This window comes from Bufo gargarizans, chromosome 2 (assembly GCF_014858855.1).
Source record: "Bufo gargarizans isolate SCDJY-AF-19 chromosome 2, ASM1485885v1, whole genome shotgun sequence".
Lineage (NCBI taxonomy): Eukaryota > Metazoa > Chordata > Amphibia > Anura > Bufonidae > Bufo > Bufo gargarizans.
Genome location: NC_058081.1, coordinates 438,627,566 through 438,650,341, shown reverse-complemented (window position 1 = coordinate 438,650,341; position 22,776 = coordinate 438,627,566).

Here is a 22,776-nt window from a genome sequence, read left to right as displayed (position 1 = left end):
GGGGACCTGTATAGTGTGGGGGGCCTGTATAGTGTGGGGGGCCTGTATAGTGGGGGGGGGCTATACTGCTGTACTGTATAATGTGGGGGTCTGTATACTGTATACTGTGGGTGCGGTATAGTGTGGAGTGCTATACTGCTGTACTGTATAGTGTGGGGGGCTGTATCGTGTATAGTTTGGGGTGCTGTATACAGTTGTTGTATACCGTGAGGTGCTGTATACTGTGGGTGGCTATACTGCTCTACTATATACTGTGGGGTACTGTATAGTGTGGGGTGCTAAACTGCATACTGTGGGGTGCTGTATACTATAGGGTGCTATACTGCATACTGTGGGGTGTTTGGGTGCACTGTAACACTAGGGTGAGCCGAGCCCTGGTCTCCTTCCTGCAGAGCGGTGCCCACTTCCAGCCTGAGCCCAGCTGGCCAGAGCACTGATCCTGAGCCGCTGGAGTCTTCAGAACTGGAAGTATTTACAGTCATTCACTGGACTCTACCAGATGTGTGGATTTTTTGTGTGTGTGTTGTGGTGGAGGGCGTGATTGCCTGCTAAGGTATGGGAAGGCAGGATCCAGGGGGCCCAAGTAAATTTTTGCCCAGGGTCCAATCAATATTAAAGACGGCCCTGACTGTATCTATAAATATTTTGAACCAGAGCTGTCAAATGCTGAGCGATTTCCATTTGTCACTATAACTTTCTCTACAGATATTATGGGGGTCATTTATTAAATGCACATTTTGACACCTTCCTACATATAAAATGTAACTTTTAATAAATACCACTAAAATCTGAAAATACATCAAAGACAGGCCCTGCAATCTAAAAAGCACAGGTGAAACAATAAAACAATACAACAGGTAAGCTGTCAACACCTGAGTCATATATTAGATGAAAACAAGCACATTCTGAGAAACCCATAGTTTCTCTGTGTTACTCACGGTTTGCAGAACCATTGATGAATGTACACACGTGTTGATCACCAAGGGTACTATGAAGCTCTCTGATAGTTGATGTAGGTTTCACTACTCTATCCCCATTCCACTCTTAACTAGTCCTCGGCCCAGGGATACCCCCTGATGATGGAGGCTCCCTGTCCTCGTGCCTATTCTAGTAATCACCTATACAGACCCTATACTGAGGCAATTAGTTAGATGCAAGAAAATGCAAACATGAGCAGATTGTGCTAGATAAGTGTGACAGTTATATAAAGATAAAAAAATGTGTTAAAAAATAAAAAAACACGTACCAACACATCCCGACGCAGCGTTTCCCCAGCAATTAAATACTGGTTCGTCAGGGGATAAAAAGATATTAAGCTCAAACAGGATCCTCTGATATGAATTTTTTGGCCATATACTACATCAGGGGCAAGCTGAGCCTCTCACCAAGTGCATTTGACCCTCAATGGTGTGGTTGTTTTTTGGCTAAATCCTACATCAGGGTCAAGCTGTCACACCAAGTGCATTTAACCATCAATTGTCACGAGGGTGTCAAGAGCCACGTCTGACTCCGTTATACCCGGGGTCAGGAAGTCGCAGCGGGTGGCTGCGCGCTCTATGTCTAAAGATCACGGTGTTTCTTAGTGTTTGTTTTCTGTGTTTGCCTTGCTATCCTTTTTGTCTCACTCAGGGATCCGTAGCTTCTCCTCCTCAGCTGTTTCTTGTCTGCCACTCCCAAACTCCTTATATTCTCCTCTCACACTTCTCTTGTTGCCAGTTATAGAGCTTCCTGCCTGGACATCTATGCTGACCCACTGGAGCTGAGAATCTGGTTGTTGTTCCAGAGTGCTACCCTCCGGATCCCTGTTGGGCTTTTGTTGTCTCCTGTTGTTGCCCACCTGGGATTATATGTTTAGTTTGTATTGTCTGTCCTCCCCTTGGTGTTTTCCTTTAGAGCTAGTGGTGCGGACTAGTGTTCCCACCGCCCTGTTCACTATCTAGGGCTCATCCTAGGGAAAGCCAGGGTTTTAGGCACGTGATCGGCGTACGGGTGAGGAACCCGTCTAGGGACGACAGGGCAGCCAGGTGCCAGCCGCAAGGTGAGTCAGGGGTCACCACCTTCCCTCTCACTAGGGCAGGGCCTCCCTCTTTTCCTCCCTCCGTGTCACGTATGTGACAGTTACGCCGATCGTGATATTATAACTGGCCCTTATTTTTTTTTTGAGAAAAAAAAAAAAATAATATATAATTTTTTTTTTTTCTCTACTTAGAATCCAATATGGATCCTATTGCTGCTTTGGCAAAACAGCTTCAAGGCCTGTCTTTGGAGGTGGCAGGATTGAAGGCGTCTGTCCTCCAACAGCAGCAGCAAATGCAGCAGACCGTAAGCCCAGCGGTTGCTATGGGTAACCAGGTTGTTACGGAACCCAAGGTTGTTCTTCCTGACAGATTTTCTGGGGGAAGGGACAAATTTGTGTTGTTTCGTGAGGCCTGCAAATTATATTTTAAGCTGCGCCCTTACTCCTCAGGTAATGAAGAACAGCGGGTGGGGATTGTTATTTCCCTGCTTCAGGGGGACCCGCAATCCTGGGCGTTCTCGTTACCCCCTGGTTCCCAGGCTCTCCGGTCAGTGGAGGAATTTTTTGGGGCTTTGGGTCTCATATATGATGACCCTGACCGTGTCGCCCTGGCTGAGTCGAAGTTACGGAGACTCTTACAGGGAGATCGGCCAGCAGAGGAATATTGCTCAGAGTTCCGCAGGTGGGCTACGGATACTCAGTGGAACGACCCGGCTCTCAGGAGTCAGTTCTGCTCTAGGTTATCTGAAAGGGTTAAGGATGCGCTGGCGCTGTATGAGACCCCCCTTTCCCTTGATGCTGTTATGTCCCTCTCTATCAGGATAGATAGACGTCTTAGGGAGAGATCGAAAATTCCTGAGCAATCGGTAACCTCTCCCAAGCAGCAGTTAGTCTGTACTGACTTGGATGAGCCTATGCAGCTAGGAGGAACTTCTCGTCAGGTCCGTCCTCCTGAGGTTCGCCGTAGGTGGGGGGCTTGTTTTTTCTGTGGGGGGAAGGGTCATTTCATTAATGTCTGTCCCTCCTTTCCCAAAAACAAAAGACCGTCGGAAAACTACTAACCCCAGGCTGTGCGGAGGATGTCAGCCGGGGGGTATACGTTTCCTCCATACGAACATCTCAATTTGTGTTGCCAGCGGTTATTGTTTTTGGTATTAAGACGGAGTCTATTTCTTTTTTTCTAGACAGTGGTGCAGGGGTAAATTTGATAGATGCCCATTTTGCCCGCACTATGGGTTTGTCTCTCTGTACGCTGCAGAGACCCATTCCCATATTCGCTATTGACTCTGCTCCTCTGTCTCAGAGAAACCTCACTCACGTTGTCCATAACTTACATCTTCGGGTAGGGGACCACCATAAGGAGCGTCTTTCATGTTACGTTCTGGAGGGCCCTTCCCTCTCCTGTGGTATTGGGTCTTCCCTGGTTGGTAGCGCACAATCCAGTGGTGGATTGGCAGGCCAGGGAGATATTGGAGTGGAGTGAGCATTGCAGAGAGAATTGCTTAAATAACAATTGCTTAATCGCCTCCATAGCTTCCCTACCTACATTTATTTCGGACTTTGAGGACGTTTTTTCTGAAAAGGGTTGTCAGAAGCTACCACCTCATCGTCCTTATGATTGCCCGGTTAACCTGATTCCCGGTGCAAAATTACCCAAGTCCAGGTTGTATAATCTTTCGGGTCCCGAGAGACAAGCCATGAAAGATTATATCTCCGAGAGTCTGGCCAAGGGACACATCAGACCCTCTTCTTCACCCGTGGCTGCAGGGTTTTTCTTTGTTAAAAAGAAAGATGGGGGCCTGCGTCCTTGCCTAGATTTCCGTGAGCTAAACCGGATAACCGTCCGAGACCCATACCCTCTTCCTCTCATTCCTGACCTTTTTAATCAGATTGCGGGTGCTAGGTGGTTCTCCAAACTTGATCTTAGGGGGGCCTACAATCTGATTCGAATCAAGGAAGGGGATGAGTGGAAGACAGCTTTTAACACCCCTGAGGGGCATTACGAAAATTTAGTCATGCCTTTCGGTCTGACCAATGCCCCTGCTGTCTTCCAACATTTCGTTAATGATATTTTTAGTCATCTCATCGGCAGGTTTGTAGTCATATACCTAGATGATATCTTAATTTATTCGGCTGATCTGAAAACACATGAAGTACATGTCAGGCAAGTACTGCAGGTCCTACGGACGAATAAATTATATGCGAAAATTGAAAAATGTGTCTTCGCCGTTCAGGAAATACAATTCCTGGGATATCTATTATCTGCTTCAGGTTTCCGTATGGATCCTGGGAAGGTCCAGGCAATTTTAGATTGGGATCTTCCTGAGAACCTTAAAGCTCTACAACGGTTTTTGGGTTTCGCAAATTTCTACAGAAAGTTTATTAAAAATTATTCAGTGATCGTTAAACCCCTTACTGACATGACTAGGAAGGGGAGTGATTTTTCTAAATGGTCTGACGCCGCTAAAATTGCATTTTCCTCTCTAAAAGAGAGATTTACCTCGGCACCTGTTCTAATTCAACCTGATGTCTCCCAGCCTTTTATTGTTGAAGTTGATGCGTCGGAGGTGGGAGTGGGGGCTGTATTGTCTCAGGGTCCGTCTCCTGGCAAATGGCGTCCTTGCGCTTTCTTTTCCCAAAAATTATCTGCAGCAGAAAAGAACTATGATATTGGAAATAGGGAACTGTTGGCGATTAAACTGGCGTTTGAAGAGTGGCGTCACTTCTTAGAGGGAGCAATCCACCCCGTCACGGTAATTATGGATCACAAAAACCTTCTGTACCTAGAATCGGCTAAGCGTCTCACCCCTAGACAAGCTAGGTGGTCGCTATTCTTTACCAGATTTAACTTTGTAATCACCTATCGTCCTGGGGCAAAAAATACCAAGGCAGACGCATTGTCTCGTAGTTTCCCTGGAGGGGGTAATGTTAGTGATCCGGTACCTATTTTACAAAGAGGAGTGGTTGTCTCTGCTGTACACTCTGTTCTAGAGGGAAAGGTGTTAGAGGCCCAGGGGGACGCCCCGGCCTCTTGCCCCTCAGAGAAATTGTTTGTACCGTTAAACCTGCGTCTTGAGTTATTGAAGGAACATCATAATTCGGCACTTGCTGGGCACCCGGGTAGTAAAGCAACCTTGGAGCTATTGTCTCGTCGTTTTTGGTGGCCAAGGTTGCGTCAGGATTAGAGTTGAGCGAACACCTGGATGTTCGGGTTCGAGAAGTTCGGCCGAACATCCCGGAAATGTTCGGGTTCGGGATCCGAACCCGATCCGAACTTCGTCCCGAACCCGAACCCCATTGAAGTCAATGGGGACCCGAACTTTTCGGCACTAAAAAGGCTGTAAAACAGCCCAGGAAAGAGCTAGAGGGCTGCAAAAGGCAGCAACATGTAGGTAAATCCCCTGCAAACAAATGTGGATAGGGAAATGAATTAAAATAAAAATTAAATAAATAAAAATTAACCAAAATCAATTGGAGAGAGGTTCCATAGCAGAGAATCTGGCTTCCCGTCACCCACCACTGGAACAGTCCATTCTCAGATATTTAGGCCCCGGCACCCAGGCAGAGGAGAGAGGTCCCGTAACAGAGAATCTGTCTTCATGTCAGCAGAGAATTAGTCTGCATGTCATAGCAGAGAATGAGGCTTCACGTCAGCCACCACTGCAACAGTCCATTGGCATATATTTAGGCCCAGCACACACACAGGCAGAGGAGAGAGGTCCCGTAACAGAGAATCTGGCTTCATGTCAGCAGAGAATCAGTCTGCATGTCATAGCAGAGAATCAGGCTTCACGTCAGCCACCACTGCAACAGTCCATTGTCATAAATTTAGGCCCAGCACCCAGGCAGAGGAGAGAGGTCCCGTAACAGAGAATCTGGCTTCATGTCAGCAGAGAATCAGTCTTCATATCATAGCAGAGAATCAGGCTTCACGTCACCCACCACTGTAAGAGTCAATTTTCATAAATTTAGGCCCAGAACCCAGGCAGAGGAGAAAGGTCCCGTAACAGACAATCTGGCTTCATGTCAGCAGAGAATCAGTCTTCATATCATAGCAGAGAATCAGGCTTCACGTCACCCACCACTGTAAGAGTCAATTTTCATAAATTTAGGCCCAGAACCCAGGCAGAGGAGAAAGGTCCCGTAACAGACAATCTGGCTTCATGTCAGCAGAGAATCAGTCTTCATATCATAGCAGAGAATCAGGCTTCACGTCACCCACCACTGTAAGAGTCAATTTTCATAAATTTAGGCCCAGAACCCAGGCAGAGGAGAAAGGTCCCGTAACAGACAATCTGGCTTCATGTCAGCAGAGAATCAGTCTTCATATCATAGCAGAGAATCAGGCTTCACGTCACCCACCACTGTAAGAGTCAATTTTCATAAATTTAGGCCCAGAACCCAGGCAGAGGAGAAAGGTCCCGTAACAGACAATCTGGCTTCATGTCAGCAGAGAATCAGTCTTCATATCATAGCAGAGAATCAGGCTTCACGTCACCCACCACTGTAAGAGTCAATTTTCATAAATTTAGGCCCAGAACCCAGGCAGAGGAGAAAGGTCCCGTAACAGACAATCTGGCTTCATGTCAGCAGAGAATCAGTCTTCATATCATAGCAGAGAATCAGGCTTCACGTCACCCACCACTGTAAGAGTCAATTTTCATAAATTTAGGCCCAGAACCCAGGCAGAGGAGAAAGGTCCCGTAACAGACAATCTGGCTTCATGTCAGCAGAGAATCAGTCTTCATATCATAGCAGAGAATCAGGCTTCACGTCACCCACCACTGTAAGAGTCAATTTTCATAAATTTAGGCCCAGAACCCAGGTAGAGGAGAAAGGTCCCGTAACAGACAATCTGGCTTCATGACAGCAGAGAATCAGTCTGCATGTCATAGCAGAGAATCAGGCTTCACGTCAGCCACCACTGCAACAGTCCATTGTCATAAATTTAGGCCCAGCACCCAGGCAGAGGAGAGAGGTCCCGTAAAAGAGGATCTGGCTTCATGTCAGCAGAGAATCAGTCTGCATGTCATAGCAGAGAATCAGGCTTCACGTCAGCCACCACTGCAACAGTCCATTGTCATAAATTTAGGCCCAGCACCCAGGCAGAGGAGAGAGGTCCCGTAACAGACAATCTGGCTTCATGTCAGCAGAGAATTAGTCTGCATGTCATAGCAGAGAATCAGGCTTCATGTCAGCCACCACTGCAACAGTCCATTGGCATATATTTAGGCCTAGCACACAGGCAGAGGAGAGGTTCATTCAACTTTGGGTAGCATCGCAATATAATGGTAAAATGAAAATAAAAATAGGATTGAATGAGGAAGTGCCCTGGAGTCCAATAATATATGGTTATGGGGAGGTAGTTAATGTCTAATCTGGACAAGGGACGGACAGGTCCTGTGGGATCCATGCCTGGTTCATTTTTATGAACGTCAGCTTGTCCACATTGGCTGTAGACAGGCGGCTGCGTTTGTCTGTAATGACGCCCCCTGCCGTGCTGAATACACGTTCAGACAAAACGCTGGCTGCCGGGCAGGCCAGCACCTCCAAGGCATAAAAGGCTAGCTCTGGCCACGTGGACAATTTAGAGACCCAGAAGTTGAATGGGGCCGAACCATCAGTCAGTACGTGGAGGGGTGTGCACACGTACTGTTCCACCATGTTAGTGAAATGTTGCCTCCTGCTAACACGTTGCGTATCAGGTGGTGGTGCAGTTAGCTGTGGCGTGTTGACAAAAGTTTTCCACATCTCTGCCATGCTAACCCTGCCCTCAGAGGAGCTGGCCGTGACACAGCTGCCTTGGCGACCTCTTGCTCCTCCTCTGCCTTGGCCTTGGGCTTCCACTTGTTCCCCTGTGACATTTGGGAATGCTCTCAGTAGCGCGTCTACCAACGTGCGCTTGTACTCGCGCATCTTCCTATCACGCTCCAGTGCAGGAAGTAAGGTGGGCACATTGTCTTTGTAGCGTGGATCCAGCAGGGTGGCAACCCAGTAGTCCGCACAGGTTAAAATGTGGGCAACTCTGCTGTCGTTGCGCAGGCACTGCAGCATGTAGTCGCTCATGTGTGCCAGGCTGCCCAGGGGTAAGGACAAGCTGTCCTCTGTGGGAGGCGTATCGTCATCGTCCTGCCTTTCCCCCCAGCCACGCACCAGTGATGGACCCGAGCTGCGTTGGGTGCCACCCCGCTGTGACCATGCTTCATCCTCATCCTCCTCCACCTCCTCCTCATCCTCGTCCTCCTCGTCCTCCAGTAGTGGGCCCTGGCTGGCCACATTTGTACCTGGCCTCTGCTGTTGCAAAAAACCTCCCTCTGAGTCACTTCGAAGAGACTGGCCTGAAAGTGCTAAAAATGACCCCTCTTCCTCATCCTCCTCCTCCTCCTCCTGGGCCACCTCCTGTTCCATCATCGCCCTAAGTGTTTTCTCAAGGAGACATAGAAGTGGTATTGTAACGCTGATAACGGTGTCATCGCCACTGGCCATGTTGGTGGAGTACTCGAAACAGCGCAACAGGGCACACAGGTCTCGCATGGAGGCCCAGTCATTGGTGGTGAAGTGGTGCTGTTCTGTAGTGCGACTGACCCGTGCGTGCTGCAGCTGAAACTCCACTATGGCCTGCTGCTGCTCGCACAGTCTGTCCAGCATGTGCAAGGTGGAGTTCCACCTGGTGGGCACGTCGCATATGAGGCGGTGAGCGGGAAGGCCGAAGTTACGCTGTAGCGCAGACAGGCGAGCAGCAGCAGGATGTGAACGCCGGAAGCGCGAACAGACGGCCCGCACTTTATGCAGCAGCTCTGACATGTCGGGGTAGTTGTGAATGAACTTCTGCACCACCAAATTCAGCACATGCGCCAAGCAAGGGATGTGCGTCAAATTGGCTAGTCCCAGAGCTGCAACGAGATTTCGCCCATTATCACACACCACCAGGCCGGGCTTGAGGCTCACCGGCAGCAACCACTCGTCGGTCTGTTGTTCAATACCCCGCCACAACTCCTGTGCGGTGTGGGGCCTGTCCCCCAAACATATGAGTTTCAGAATGGCCTGCTGACGTTTACCCCGGGCTGTGCTGAAGTTGGTGGTGAAGGTGTGTGGCTGACTGGATGAGCAGGTGGAAGAAGAGGAGGAGGAAGCCGAGAAGGAGGAGGTGGCAACAGGAGGCAAAGAATGTTGCCCTGCGATCCTTGGCGGCGGCAGGACGTGCGCCAAACAGCTCTCCGCCTGGGGCCCAGCTGCCACTACATTTACCCAGTGTGCAGTTAGGGAGATATAGCGTCCCTGGCCGTGCTTACTGGTCCACGTATCTGTGGTTAGGTGGACCTTGCTACAGATGGCGTTGCGCAGTGCACACTTGATTTTATCGGATACTTGGTTGTGCAGGGAAGGCACGGCTCTCTTGGAGAAGTAGTGCCGGCTGGGAACAACATACTGTGGGACAGCAAGCGACATGAGCTGTTTGAAGCTGTCTGTGTCCACCAGCCTAAATGACAGCATTTCATAGGCCAGTAGTTTAGAAATGCTGGCATTCAGGGCCAGGGATCGAGGGTGGCTAGGTGGGAATTTACGCTTTCTATCAAATGTTTGTGAGATGGAGAGCTGAACGCTGGCGTGTGACATGGTTGAGACGCTTGGTGACGGAGGTGGTGGTGGTGGTGTTGGTGGTACATCCCCTGTTTGCTGGGCGGCAGGTGCCAACGTTCCTCCAGAGGCGGAGGAAGAGGCCGAGGCGGCAGCAGCAGAATAGGCCGAGGCGGCAGCAGCAGAAGAGGTAGCAGGGGGAGCCTGAGTGACTTCCTTGGTTTTAAGGTGTTTACTCCACTGCAGTTCATGCTTTGCATGCAGGTGCCTGGTCATGCAGGTTGTGCTCAGGTTCAGAACGTTAATGCCTCGCTTCAGGCTCTGATGGCACAGCGTGCAAACCACTCGGGTCTTGTCGTCAGCACATTGTTTGAAGAAGTGCCATGCCAGGGAACTCCTTGAAGCTGCCTTTGGGGTGCTCGGTCCCAGATGGCGGCGGTCAGTAGCAGGCGGAGTCTCTTGGCGGCGGGTGTTCTGCTTTTGCCCACTGCTCCCTCTTTTGCTACGCTGTTGGCTCGGTCTCACCACTGCCTCTTCCTCCGAACTGTGAAAGTCAGTGGCACGACCTTCATTCCATGTGGGGTCTAGGACCTCATCGTCCCCTGCATCGTCTTCCACCCAGTCTTGATCCCTGACCTCCTGTTCAGTCTGCACACTGCAGAAAGACGCAGCAGTTGGCACCTGTGTTTCGTCATCATCAGAGACATGCTGAGGTGGTATTCCCATGTCCTCATCATCAGGAAACATAAGTGGTTGTGCGTCAGTGCATTCTATGTCTTTCACCGCTGGGGAAGGGCTAGGTGGATGCCCTTGGGAAACCCTGCCAGCGGAGTCTTCAAACAGCATAAGAGACTGCTGCATAACTTGAGGCTGAGACAGTTTCCCTGGTATGCATGGGGGTGATGTGACAGACTGATGGGGTTGGTTTTCAGGCGCCATCTGTGCGCTTTCTGCAGAAGACTGGGTGGGAGATAATGTGAACGTGCTGGATCCACTGTCGGCCACCCAATTGACTAATGCCTGTACCTGCTCAGGCCTTACCATCCTTAGAACGGCATTGGGCCCCACCATATATCGCTGTAAATTCTGGCGGCTACTGGGACCTGAGGTAGTTGGTACACTAGGACGTGTGGATGTGGCAGAACGGCCACGTCCTCTCCCAGCACCAGAGGGTCCACTAACACCACCACGACCATGTCCACGTCCGCGTCCCTTACTAGATGTTTTTCTCATTGTTATGGTTCACCACAACAACAAATATATTATTTGGCCCAATGTATTGTATTCAAATTCAGCGGGATATAAATTTGAGGCCTAGTATTTAGGCGCTGGGTGACCGGTATGGATTTAGTGACAGAATTAGACTTGGAAATGCACAGAAGCGTGTGTGTGAAGTTATTCTGAATGACCCAATGTGCACCTTGAATATTATATACCCTTTTGGGATAGATTTCAAATAGCTCTGATATAGCAGGAACCACTAAATTATGAAATTGCTAAATTGGGAATTGTACTTCAACCCAGAACAAAAAATGTGCTTTGACGGGCACTAAATAACTTTCCCAGCTACAACAGGACAGCGGTAACGAGAGATTTAGAGGGATTTAAATTTGAGGCCTAGTATTTAGGCGCTGGGTGACAGGTATGGGTTTAGTGACAGAATTAGACTTGGAAATACACAGTAGCGGGTGTGTGTGAAGTTATTCTGAATGACCCAATGTGCACCTTCAATATTATATACCCTTTTAGGGATAGATTTCAAATAGCTCTGATATAGCAGGAACCACTAAATTATGAAATTGCTAAATTGGGAATTGTACTTCAACCCAGAACAAAAAATGTGCTTTGACGGACACTAAATATCTTGCCCAGCAACAACAGTACAGCGGTAACGAGAGATTTAGCGGGATATAAATTTGAGGCCTAGTATTTAGGCGCTGGGTCACCGGTATGGATTTAGTGACAGAATTAGACTTGGAAATGCACAGAAGCGGTGTGTGTGAAGTTATTCTGAATGACCCTATGTGCACCTTCAATATTATATACCCTTTTAGGGATAGATTTCAAATAGCTCTGATATAGCAGAAACCACTAAATTATGAAATTGCTAAATTGGGAATTGTACTTCAACCCAGAACAAAAAATGTGCTTTGACGGACACTAAATAATCTTGCCCAGCAACAACAGTACAGCGGTGGGTAACGAGAGATTTAGAGGGATTTAAATTTGAGGCCTAGTATTTAGGCGCTGGGTCACCGGTATGGATTTAGTGACAGAATTAGACTTGGAAATGCACAGAAGCGGTGTGTGTGAAGTTATTCTGAATGACCCAATGTGCACCTTCAATATTATATACCCTTTTAGGGATAGATTTCAAATAGCTCTGATATAGCAGAAACCACTAAATTATGAAATTGCTAAATTGGGAATTGTACTTCAACCCAGAACAAAAAATGTGCTTTGACGGACACTAAATATCTTGCCCAGCAACAACAGTACAGCGGTGGGTAACGAGAGATTTAGAGGGATTTAAATTTGAGGCCTAGTATTTAGGCGCTGGGTCACCGGTATGGATTTAGTGACAGAATTAGACTTGGAAATGCACAGAAGCGGTGTGTGTGAAGTTATTCTGAATGACCCTATGTGCACCTTCAATATTATATACCCTTTTAGGGATAGATTTCAAATAGCTCTGATATAGCAGAAACCACTAAATTATGAAATTGCTAAATTGGGAATTGTACTTCAACCCAGAACAAAAAATGTGCTTTGACGGACACTAAATATCTTGCCCAGCAACAACAGTACAGCGGTGGGTAACGAGAGATTTAGAGGGATTTAAATTTGAGGCCTAGTATTTAGGCGCTGGGTCACCGGTATGGATTTAGTGACAGAATTAGACTTGGAAATGCACAGAAGCGTGTGTGTGAAGTTATTCTGAATGACCCTATGTGCACCTTCAATATTATATACCCTTTTAGGGATAGATTTCAAATAGCTCTGATATAGCAGAAACCACTAAATTATGAAATTGCTAAATTGGGAATTGTACTTCAACCCAGAACAAAAAATGTGCTTTGACGGACACTAAATATCTTGCCCAGCAACAACAGTACAGCGGGGTAACGAGAGATTTAGAGGGATTTAAATTTGAGGCCTAGTATTTAGGCGCTGGGTGACAGGTATGGGATTTAGTGACAGAATTAGACTTGGAAATACACAGTAGCGGTGTGTGTGAAGTTATTCTGAATGACCCTATGTGCACCTTCAATATTATATACCCTTTTAGGGATAGATTTCAAATAGCTCTGATATAGCAGAAACCACTAAATTATGAAATTGCTAAATTGGGAATTGTACTTCAACCCAGAACAAAAAATGTGCTTTGACGGACACTAAATATCTTGCCCAGCAACAACAGTACAGCGGTGGGTAACGAGAGATTTAGAGGGATTTAAATTTGAGGCCTAGTATTTAGGCGCTGGGTCACCGGTATGGATTTAGTGACAGAATTAGACTTGGAAATGCACAGAAGCGTGTGTGTGAAGTTATTCTGAATGACCCTATGTGCACCTTCAATATTATATACCCTTTTAGGGATAGATTTCAAATAGCTCTGATATAGCAGAAACCACTAAATTATGAAATTGCTAAATTGGGAATTGTACTTCAACCCAGAACAAAAAATGTGCTTTGACGGACACTAAATATCTTGCCCAGCAACAACAGTACAGCGGGTAACGAGAGATTTAGAGGGATTTAAATTTGAGGCCTAGTATTTAGGCGCTGGGTGACAGGTATGGGTTTAGTGACAGAATTAGACTTGGAAATACACAGTAGCGGGTGTGTGTGAAGTTATTCTGAATGACCCAATGTGCACCTTCAATATTATATACCCTTTTAGGGATAGATTTCAAATAGCTCTGATATAGCAGAAACCACTAAATTATGAAATTGCTAAATTGGGAATTGTACTTCAACCCAGAACAAAAATGTGCTTTGACGGACACTAAATATCTTGCCCAGCAACAACAGTACAGCGGTAACGAGAGATTTAGAGGGATTTAAATTTGAGGCCTAGTATTTAGGCGCTGGGTGACAGGTATGGGTTTAGTGACAGAATTAGACTTGGAAATACACAGTAGCGGGTGTGTGTGAAGTTATTCTGAATGACCCAATGTGCACCTTCAATATTATATACCCTTTTAGGGATAGATTCCAAATAGCTCTGATATAGCAGGAACCACTAAATTATGAAATTGCTAAATTGGGAATTGTACTTCAACCCAGAACAAAAAATGTGCTTTGACGGACACTAAATATCTTGCCCAGCAACAACAGTACAGCGGTAACGAGAGATTTAGAGGGATTTAAATTTGAGGCCTAGTATTTAGGCGCTGGGTGACAGGTATGGGTTTAGTGACAGAATTAGACTTGGAAATACACAGTAGCGGGTGTGTGTGAAGTTATTCTGAATGACCCAATGTGCACCTTCAATATTATATACCCTTTTAGGGATAGATTCCAAATAGCTCTGATATAGCAGGAACCACTAAATTATGAAATTGCTAAATTGGGAATTGTACTTCAACCCAGAACAAAAAATGTGCTTTGACGGACACTAAATATCTTGCCCAGCAACAACAGTACAGCGGTAACGAGAGATTTAGAGGGATTTAAATTTGAGGCCTAGTATTTAGGCGCTGGGTGACAGGTATGGGTTTAGTGACAGAATTAGACTTGGAAATACACAGTAGCGGGTGTGTGTGAAGTTATTCTGAATGACCCAATGTGCACCTTCAATATTATATACCCTTTTTGGGATAGATTTCAAATAGCTCTGATATAGCAGGAACCACTAAATTATGAAATTGCTAAATTGGGAATTGTATTTCAACCCAGAACAAGAAATGTGCTTGAACGGACACTAAATAACTCGCCCAGCTACAGCACTAGGGACAGATTTAGCTGGATATAAATTTGAGGCCTAGTATTTAGGCGCTGGGTGACCGGTATGGATTTAGTGACAGAATTAGACTGGGATATGGCCAAAAAATAAACAGACTATTGCTGGTTAAATGCACTTGGTGTGACAGCTTCACCCTGATGTAGGCTTTAGCCAAAAAACAACCACACCATTGAGGGTTAAATGCACTTGGTGACAGGCGCAGCTTGCCCCTGATTTTGTATATGGCCAAAAAATGAACAGACTATTGCTGGTTAAATGCACTTGGTGTGACAGCTTCACCCTGATGTAGGCTTTAGCCAAAAAACAACCACACCATTGAGGGTTAAATGCACTTGGTGACAGGCGCAGCTTGCCCCTGATTTTGTATATGGCCAAAAAATGAACAGACTATTGCTGGTTAAATGCACTTGGTGTCACAGCTTCACCCTGATGTAGGCTTTAGCCAAAAAACAACCACACCATTGAGGGTTAAATGCACTTGGTGACAGGCGCAGCTTGCCCCTGATTTTGTATATGGCCAAAAAATGAACAGACTATTGCTGGTTAAATGCACTTGGTGTGACAGCTTCACCCTGATGTAGGCTTTAGCCAAAAAACAACCACACCATTGAGGGTTAAATGCACTTGGTCGCAGCTTGTGCTGGCGCACCACAAGACACAAAATGGCCGCCGATCACCCCAGAAAAATGAGACTGACAAACGGTCTGTGCAGCCTAAAAACAGTGAGCAATTGAGGATCAGCAGCTCAATGATCCACAGCTGCAGATCGATCAGTTAATCAAGTCCTTTGGAGGAGTTAATCTGCCTAATCTCGCCCTACTGTCGCAGCCGCAACCTCTCCCTACGCTAATCAGAGCAGAGTGACGGGCGGCGCTATGTGACTCCAGCTTAAATAGAGGCTGGGTCACATGGTGCTCTGGCCAATCACAGCCATGCCAATAGTAGGCATGGCTGTGATGGCCTCTTGGGGCAAGTAGTATGACGCTTGTTGATTGGCTGCTTTGCAGCCTTTCAAAAAGCGCCAAGAAAGCGTCACAAAAGCGCCAAGAAAGCGACGAACACCGAACCCGAACCCGGACTTTTACGAAAATGTCCGGGTTCGGGTCCGTGTCACGGACACCCCAAAATTCGGTACGAACCCGAACTATACAGTTCGAGTTCGCTCATCCCTAGTCAGGATGTAATAGATTTCGTGTCTACTTGTTCTACTTGTGCACGCGCGAAAGTCTCTCATACACGTCCAGCAGGGTCTTTATTGCCACTTTTCATCCCCAATAGACCATGGACACATCTATCAATGGATTTCATCACTGACTTACCTTTGTCTGCGGGTAAAACAGTTATCTTGGTAGTAGTAGACAGGTTTAGCAAAATGGTACACTTTATTGCGCTACCCGCACTTCCTAATGCTAAGACTCTTGCTCAGGTGTTTATCAGTGAAATCGTGAAGCTTCACGGGGTCCCTTCCGATGTGGTTTCGGATCGGGGAACCCAGTTTATTTCTAAGTTTTGGAAAGCTTTTTGTACCCGTTTAGGGGTACACTTATCCTTTTCCTCAGCTTTCCATCCTCAGTCGAATGGACAGACTGAGCGTACCAACCAAAACCTAGAAACATATTTAAGGTGTTTTGCGTCTGAAAACCAAGAGGTGTGGTCATCATATTTACCGTTAGCCGAGTTTGCCATAAATAATCGCCGTCAGGAATCCACTGGCAAGTCACCATTTCTTGGTGCATACGGTTTTCATCCCCAATTTTGTACTTTCAAAGAGGGGGGGGTCTTCTGGGGTTCCCGAAGAGGAACGGTTTTCTTCATCTCTTTCATCGGTATGGCAGAAGGTGCAAGCTAACTTGAAAAATATGAGTGGTAAATACAAATGCATGGCCGATAAGAAACGGTCGCCAGGTCCGGACCTAGGAGTGAATGACTATGTGTGGTTGTCTACTAGGAATATTAAGTTGAAGGTTCCCTCTTGGAAACTGGGTCCTAGGTTCATTGGTCCTTATAAAATTGTAGCCGTCATTAACCCTGTGGCTTTTCGCCTGGAGCTACCTCAGACTTTTAAGATCCATAACGTCTTCCATAAGTCGTTGCTCAAGAAGTATGTTCCACCTCTAGAACCATCACCGCTGCCACCTCCTCCTGTTGTTGTGGATGGTAATCTGGAGTTTCAAATATCCAGAATTGTTGATTCTCGTCGGGTCCGCCGCTCTCTTCAGTATCTGGTGCATTGGAGGGGTTACGGTCCCGAGGAAAGAATGTGGGTTCCAGCGTCAGAGGTAAACGCCAACAGGTTGATTCAGGCTTTCCATGTCTCTCATCCGGAGAGACCTGGTCCTGAGTGTCCGGAGGCCCCTCGTGAAAGGGGGGGTACTGTCACTGAGGGTGTCAAGAGCCACGTCTGACTCCGTTATACCCGGGGTCAGGAAGTCGCAGCGGGTGGCTGCGCGCTCTATGTCTAAAGATCACGGTGTTTCTTAGTGTTTGTTTTCTGTGTTTGCCTTGCTATCCTTTTTGTCTCACTCAGGGATCCGTAGCTTCTCCTCCTCAGCTGTTTCTTGTCTGCCACTCCCAAACTCCTTATATTCTCCTCTCACACTTCTCTTGTTGCCAGTTATAGAGCTTCCTGCCTGGACATCTATGCTGACCCACTGGAGCTGAGAATCTGGTTGTTGTTCCAGAGTGCTGCCCTCCGGATCCCTGTTGGGCTTTTGTTGTCTCCTGTTGTTGCCCACCTGGGATTATATGTTTAGTTTGTATTGTCTGTCCTCCCCTTGGTGTTTTCCTTTAGAGCTAGTGGTGCGGTCTAGTGTTCCCACCGCCCTGTTCACTATCTAGGGCTCATCCTAGGGAAAGCCAGGGTTTTAGGCACGTGATCGGCGTACGGGTGAGGAACCCGTCTAGGGACGACAGGGCAGCCAGGTGCCAGCCGCAAGGTGAGTCAGGGGTCACCACCTTCCCTCTCACTAGGGCAGGGCCTCCCTCTTTTCCTCCCTCCGTGTCACGTATGTGACAGTTACGCCGATCGTGATATCAATAGTCTGGTTATTTTTGGGCCATATACTACATCAGGGGCAATCTGTCACCAAGTGCATTTAACCCTCAATGGTGTGGTTGTTTTTTGGCTAAATCCTACATCAGGGTCAAGCTGTCACACCAAGTGCATTTAACCATCAATAGTCTGGTTATTTTTTGGCCATATACTACATCAGGGGCAAGTGAGCCTGTCACCAAGTGCATTTAACCCTCAATAGTGTGGTTGGTCAAGCTGTCACACCAAGTGCATTTAACCATCAATAGTGTGGTTATTTTTTGGCCATATCCCAGTCTAATTCTGTCAGTAAACGTATACCTGTCACCCAGCGCCTAAATAATAGGCCTCGAATTTATATCCAGCTAAATCTGTCGTTACTGCTGTTGCTGGTCAAGTTATTTAGTGTCCGTCAAAGCACAGTTTTTGTTCTGGGTTAAAATACAATTCCCAATTTAGCAATTTCATAATTTAGTGGTTTCTGCTGTATCAGAGCTATTTTAAATCTATCCCTAAAAGGGTATATCAGATTCAAGGTGCACATAGGGTCATTGTGAATAACTTCACACACACGCTACTGTGCATTTCCAAGTCTAATTCTGTCAGTAAACCTATACCTGTCACCCAGCGCCTAAATACTAGGCCTCAAATTTATATTCAGCTAAATCTGTCGTTACTGCTGTGGCTGGTCAAGTTATTTAGTGTCCGTCAAAGCACAGTTTTTGTTCTGGGTTGAAATACAATTCCCAATTTAGCAATTTCCTAATTTAGTGGTTTCTGCTGTATCAGAGCTATTTTAAATCTATCCCTAAAAGGGTATATCAGATTCAAGGTGCACATAGGGTCATTCTGAATAACTTCACACACACGCTACTGTGCATTTCCAAGTCTAATTCTGTCAGTAAACCTATACCTGTCACCCAGCGCCTAAATACTAGGCCTCAAATTTATATCCAGCTAAATCTGTCGTTACTGCTTTGGCTGGTCAAGTTATTTAGTGTCCGTCAAAGCAAATTTTTTGTTCTGGGTTGAAATACGATTCCCAATTTAGCAATTTCTTAATTTAGTGGTTTCTGCTGTATCAGAGCTATTTTAAATCTATCCCTAAAAGGGTATATCAGATTCAAGGTGCACATAGGGTCATTCTGAATAACTTCACACACACGCTACTGTGCATTTCCAAGTCTAATTCTGTCAGTAAACCTATACCTGTCACCCAGCGCCTAAATAATAGGCCTCAAATTTATATCCAGCTAAATCTGTCGTTACTGCTGTGGCTGGTCAAGTTATTTAGTGTCCGTCAAAGCACAATTTTTGTTCTGAGTTGAAATACAATTCCCAATTTAGCAATTTCCTAATTTAGTGGTTTCTGCTGTATCAGAGCTATTTTAAATCTATCCCTAAAAGGGTATATCAGATTCAAGGTGCACATAGGGTCATTCTGAATAACTTCACACACACGCTACTGTGCATTTCCAAGTCTAATTCTGTCAGTAAACCTATACCTGTCACCCAGCGCCTAAATACTAGGCCTCAAATTTATATCCAGCTAAATCTGTGGTTACTGCTGTGCCTGTATTAGTGTAATACGGTCCCTCAATAGATAGCCAGATAGTGTTAGTTGTCTTTAAAAAAAGGCCTGAATTTGAATACAATACATTGGGTCAAATAATATTTTTGTTGTTGTGGTGAACGATAACAATGAGGAAAACATCTAGTAAAGGACGCGGACGCGGACATGGTCGTGGTGGTGTTAGTGGACCCTCTGGTGCTGGGAGAGGACGTGGCCGTTCTGCCACAGCCACACGTCCTAGTGTACCAACTACTTCAGGTCCCAGTAGCCGCCATAATTTACAGCGATATTTGGGGGACAGGCCCCACACCGCACAGGAGTTGTGGCGGGGTATAGAACAACAGACCGACGAGTGGTTGCTGCCGGTGAGCCTCACGCCCGGCCTGGTGGTGTGCGATAATGGGCGAAATCTCGTTGCGGCTCTGGGACTAGCCAGTTTGACGCACATCCCTTGCTTGGCGCATGTGCTGAATTTGGTGGTGCAGAAGTTAATTCACAACTACCCCGACATGTCAGAGCTGCTGCATAAAGTGCGGGCCGTCTGTTCGCGCTTTCGGCGTTCACATCCTGCCGCTGCTCGCCTGTCTGCGCTACAGCGTAACTTCGGCCTTCCCGCTCACCGCCTCATATGCGACGTGCCCACCAGGTGGAACTCCACCTTGCACATGCTGGACAGACTGTGCGAGCAGCAGCAGGCCATAGTGGAGTTTCAGCTGCAGCATGCACGGGTCAGTCGCACTACGGAACAGCACCACTTCACCACCAATGACTGGGCCTCCATGCGAGACCTGTGTGCCCTGTTGCGCTGTTTCGAGTACTCCACCAACATGGCTAGTGGCGATGACGCCGTTATCAGCGTTACAATACCACTTCTATGTCTCCTTGAGAAAACACTTAGGGCGATGATGGAAGAGGAGGTGGCCCAGGAGGAGGAGGAAGAGGGGTCATTTTTAGCACTTTCAGGCCAGTCTCTTCGAAGTGACTCAGAGGGAGGTTTTTTGCAACAGCAGAGGCCAGGTGCAAATGTGGCCAGCCAGGGCCCACTACTGGAGGACGAGGAGGACGAGGATGAGGAGGAGGATGAGGATGAAGCATGGTCACAGCGGGGTAGCACCCAACGCAGCTCGGGCCCATCACTGGTGCGTGGCTGGGGGGAAAGGCAGGACGATGACGATACGCCTCCCACAGAGGACAGCTTGTCCTTACCTCTCGGCAGCCTGGCACACATGAGCGACTACATGCTGCAGTGCCTGCGCAACGACAGCAGAGTTGCCCACATTTTAACGTGTGCGGACTACTGGGTTGCCACCCTGCTGGATCCACGCTACAAAGACAATGTGCCCACCTTCCTTCACTGGAGCGTGATAGGAAGATGCGCGAGTACAAGCGCACGTTGGTAGACGCGCTACTGAGAGCATTCACAAATGTCACAGGGGAACAAGTGGAAGCCCAAGGGCAAGGCAGAGGAGGAGCAAGAGGTCGCCAAGGCAGCTGTGTCACGGCCAGCTCCTCTGAGGGCAGGGTTAGCATGGCAGAGATGTGGAAAAGTTTTGTCAACACGCCACAGCTAACTGCACCACCACCTGATACGCAACGTGTTAGCAGGAGGCAACATTTCACTAACATGGTGGAACAGTACATGTGCACACCCCTCCACGTACTGACTGATGGTTCGGCCCATTCAACTTCTGGGTCTCTAAATTGTCCACGTGGCCAGAGCTAGCCTTTTTTGCCTTGGAGGTGCTGGCCTGCCCGGCGGCCAGCGCTTTGTCTGAACGTGTATTCAGCACGGCAGGAGGCGTCATTACAGACAAATGCAGCCGCCTGTCTACAGCCAATGTGGACAAGCTGACGTTCATAAAAATGAACCAGGCATGGATCCCACAGGACCTGTCCATCCCTTGTGCAGATTAGACATTAACTACTTCCCCTTAACCATATATTATTGTACTCCAGGGCACTTCCTCATTCAATCCTCTTTTTATTTTCATTTTACCATTATATTGCGGGGCAACCCAAAGTTGAATGAACATCTCCTCTGTCTGGGTGCCGGGGCCTAAATATATGCCAATGGACTGTTCCAATGTTGGGTGACGTGAAGCCTGATTCTCTGCTATGACATGCAGACTGATTCTCTGCTGACATGAAGCCAGATTCTCTGTTACGGGACCTCTCTCCTCTGCCTGGGTCTAAATATATGCCAATGGACTGTTCCAATGTTGGGTGACGTGAAGCCTGATTCTCTGCTATGACATGCAGACTGATTCTCTGCTGACATGAAGCCAGATTCTCTGTTACGGGACCTCTCTCCTCTGCCTGGGTGCTGGGCCTAAATATATGACAATGGACTGTTGCAGTGGTGGCTGACGTGAAGCCTGATTCTCTGCTATGACATGCAGACTGATTCTCTGCTGACATGAAGCCAGATTCTCTGTTACGGGACCTCTCTCCTCTGCCTGGGTGCTGGGCCTAAATATATGACAATGGACTGTTGCAGTGGTGGCTGATGTGAAGCCTGATTCTCTGCTGTGACATGCAGACTGATTCTCTGCTGACATGAAGCCAGGGCCTAAATATATGACAATGGACTGTTGATCGTTTGTTTCATCTTTACCCTCTTATATATCCTATCTGGAAACAAGGGGAAAACAATTTAGGCCACACAACTGTTTTGTTCTCTCCCTTTTGAATTATATATTGACTCACAACTTTTTTCTCTTTGAGTCTAGATTTTACCACCAGCTCAGGGGCCCAGCTATGGGAAGCCCTTGTGCGCCCACTTATATTAACCTGTGCCTGAGAACTGGAGGATCCCTGAACCACCCATATTCTCTTTTGGGGAAGGTATATTGATGACATCTTCATATTGTGGGATGGTCCAGTAGATGCCTTCCATTCCTTTGTGAAGTCTTTAAATCACAATCCTATAAGGTCTTCGTTTTACCTGTGAAATTAATGAACTTGAGATTTCATTTCTTGATGTTAATATCACAAAAAAGGGGGGATAATCCATACCGAAATGTACGGCTACTAATAGCCTGCTTCACTGGGAGAGTTTTCATCCACAACCCCTTAAAAAGGTAATACCTAAATGACAATATAGCCGCGTAAGAAGAAATTGTACAAATACTTCCACCTTCGTTTGGCAATCAGGAGATTTGAGGAATAGGTTTTTACAAAGGGGGTACCCTGATGAGACACTCAAGGGGGCATTTAAACACTCCATTTCTATTGATAGGAAGGATTTGTTAAGGCCCCAAAAAAGGAACAACAGAGAGGCATAATGAGGATAATAGGCACATACAGTCCTGATCAAAAGTTTAAGACCACTTGAAAAATGGCAAAAAATCATATTTAGCATGGCTGGATCTTAACAAGGTTCCAAGTAGAGCTTCAACATGCAACAAGAAGAAATGGGAGTGAGACAAAACATTTTTTGAGCATTCAATTTAATGAAAACAACGAATAAACTGAAACAGGCTGTTTTTCAGCTGATCAAAAGTTTAGGACCACACCTAAAAAAAAAAAACTAAGCCCCCTAAAACAGAAATCCAACTTCCAAACATGAATTCAGTAATGAGTAGCTCCGCCGTTATTGTTTATCACTT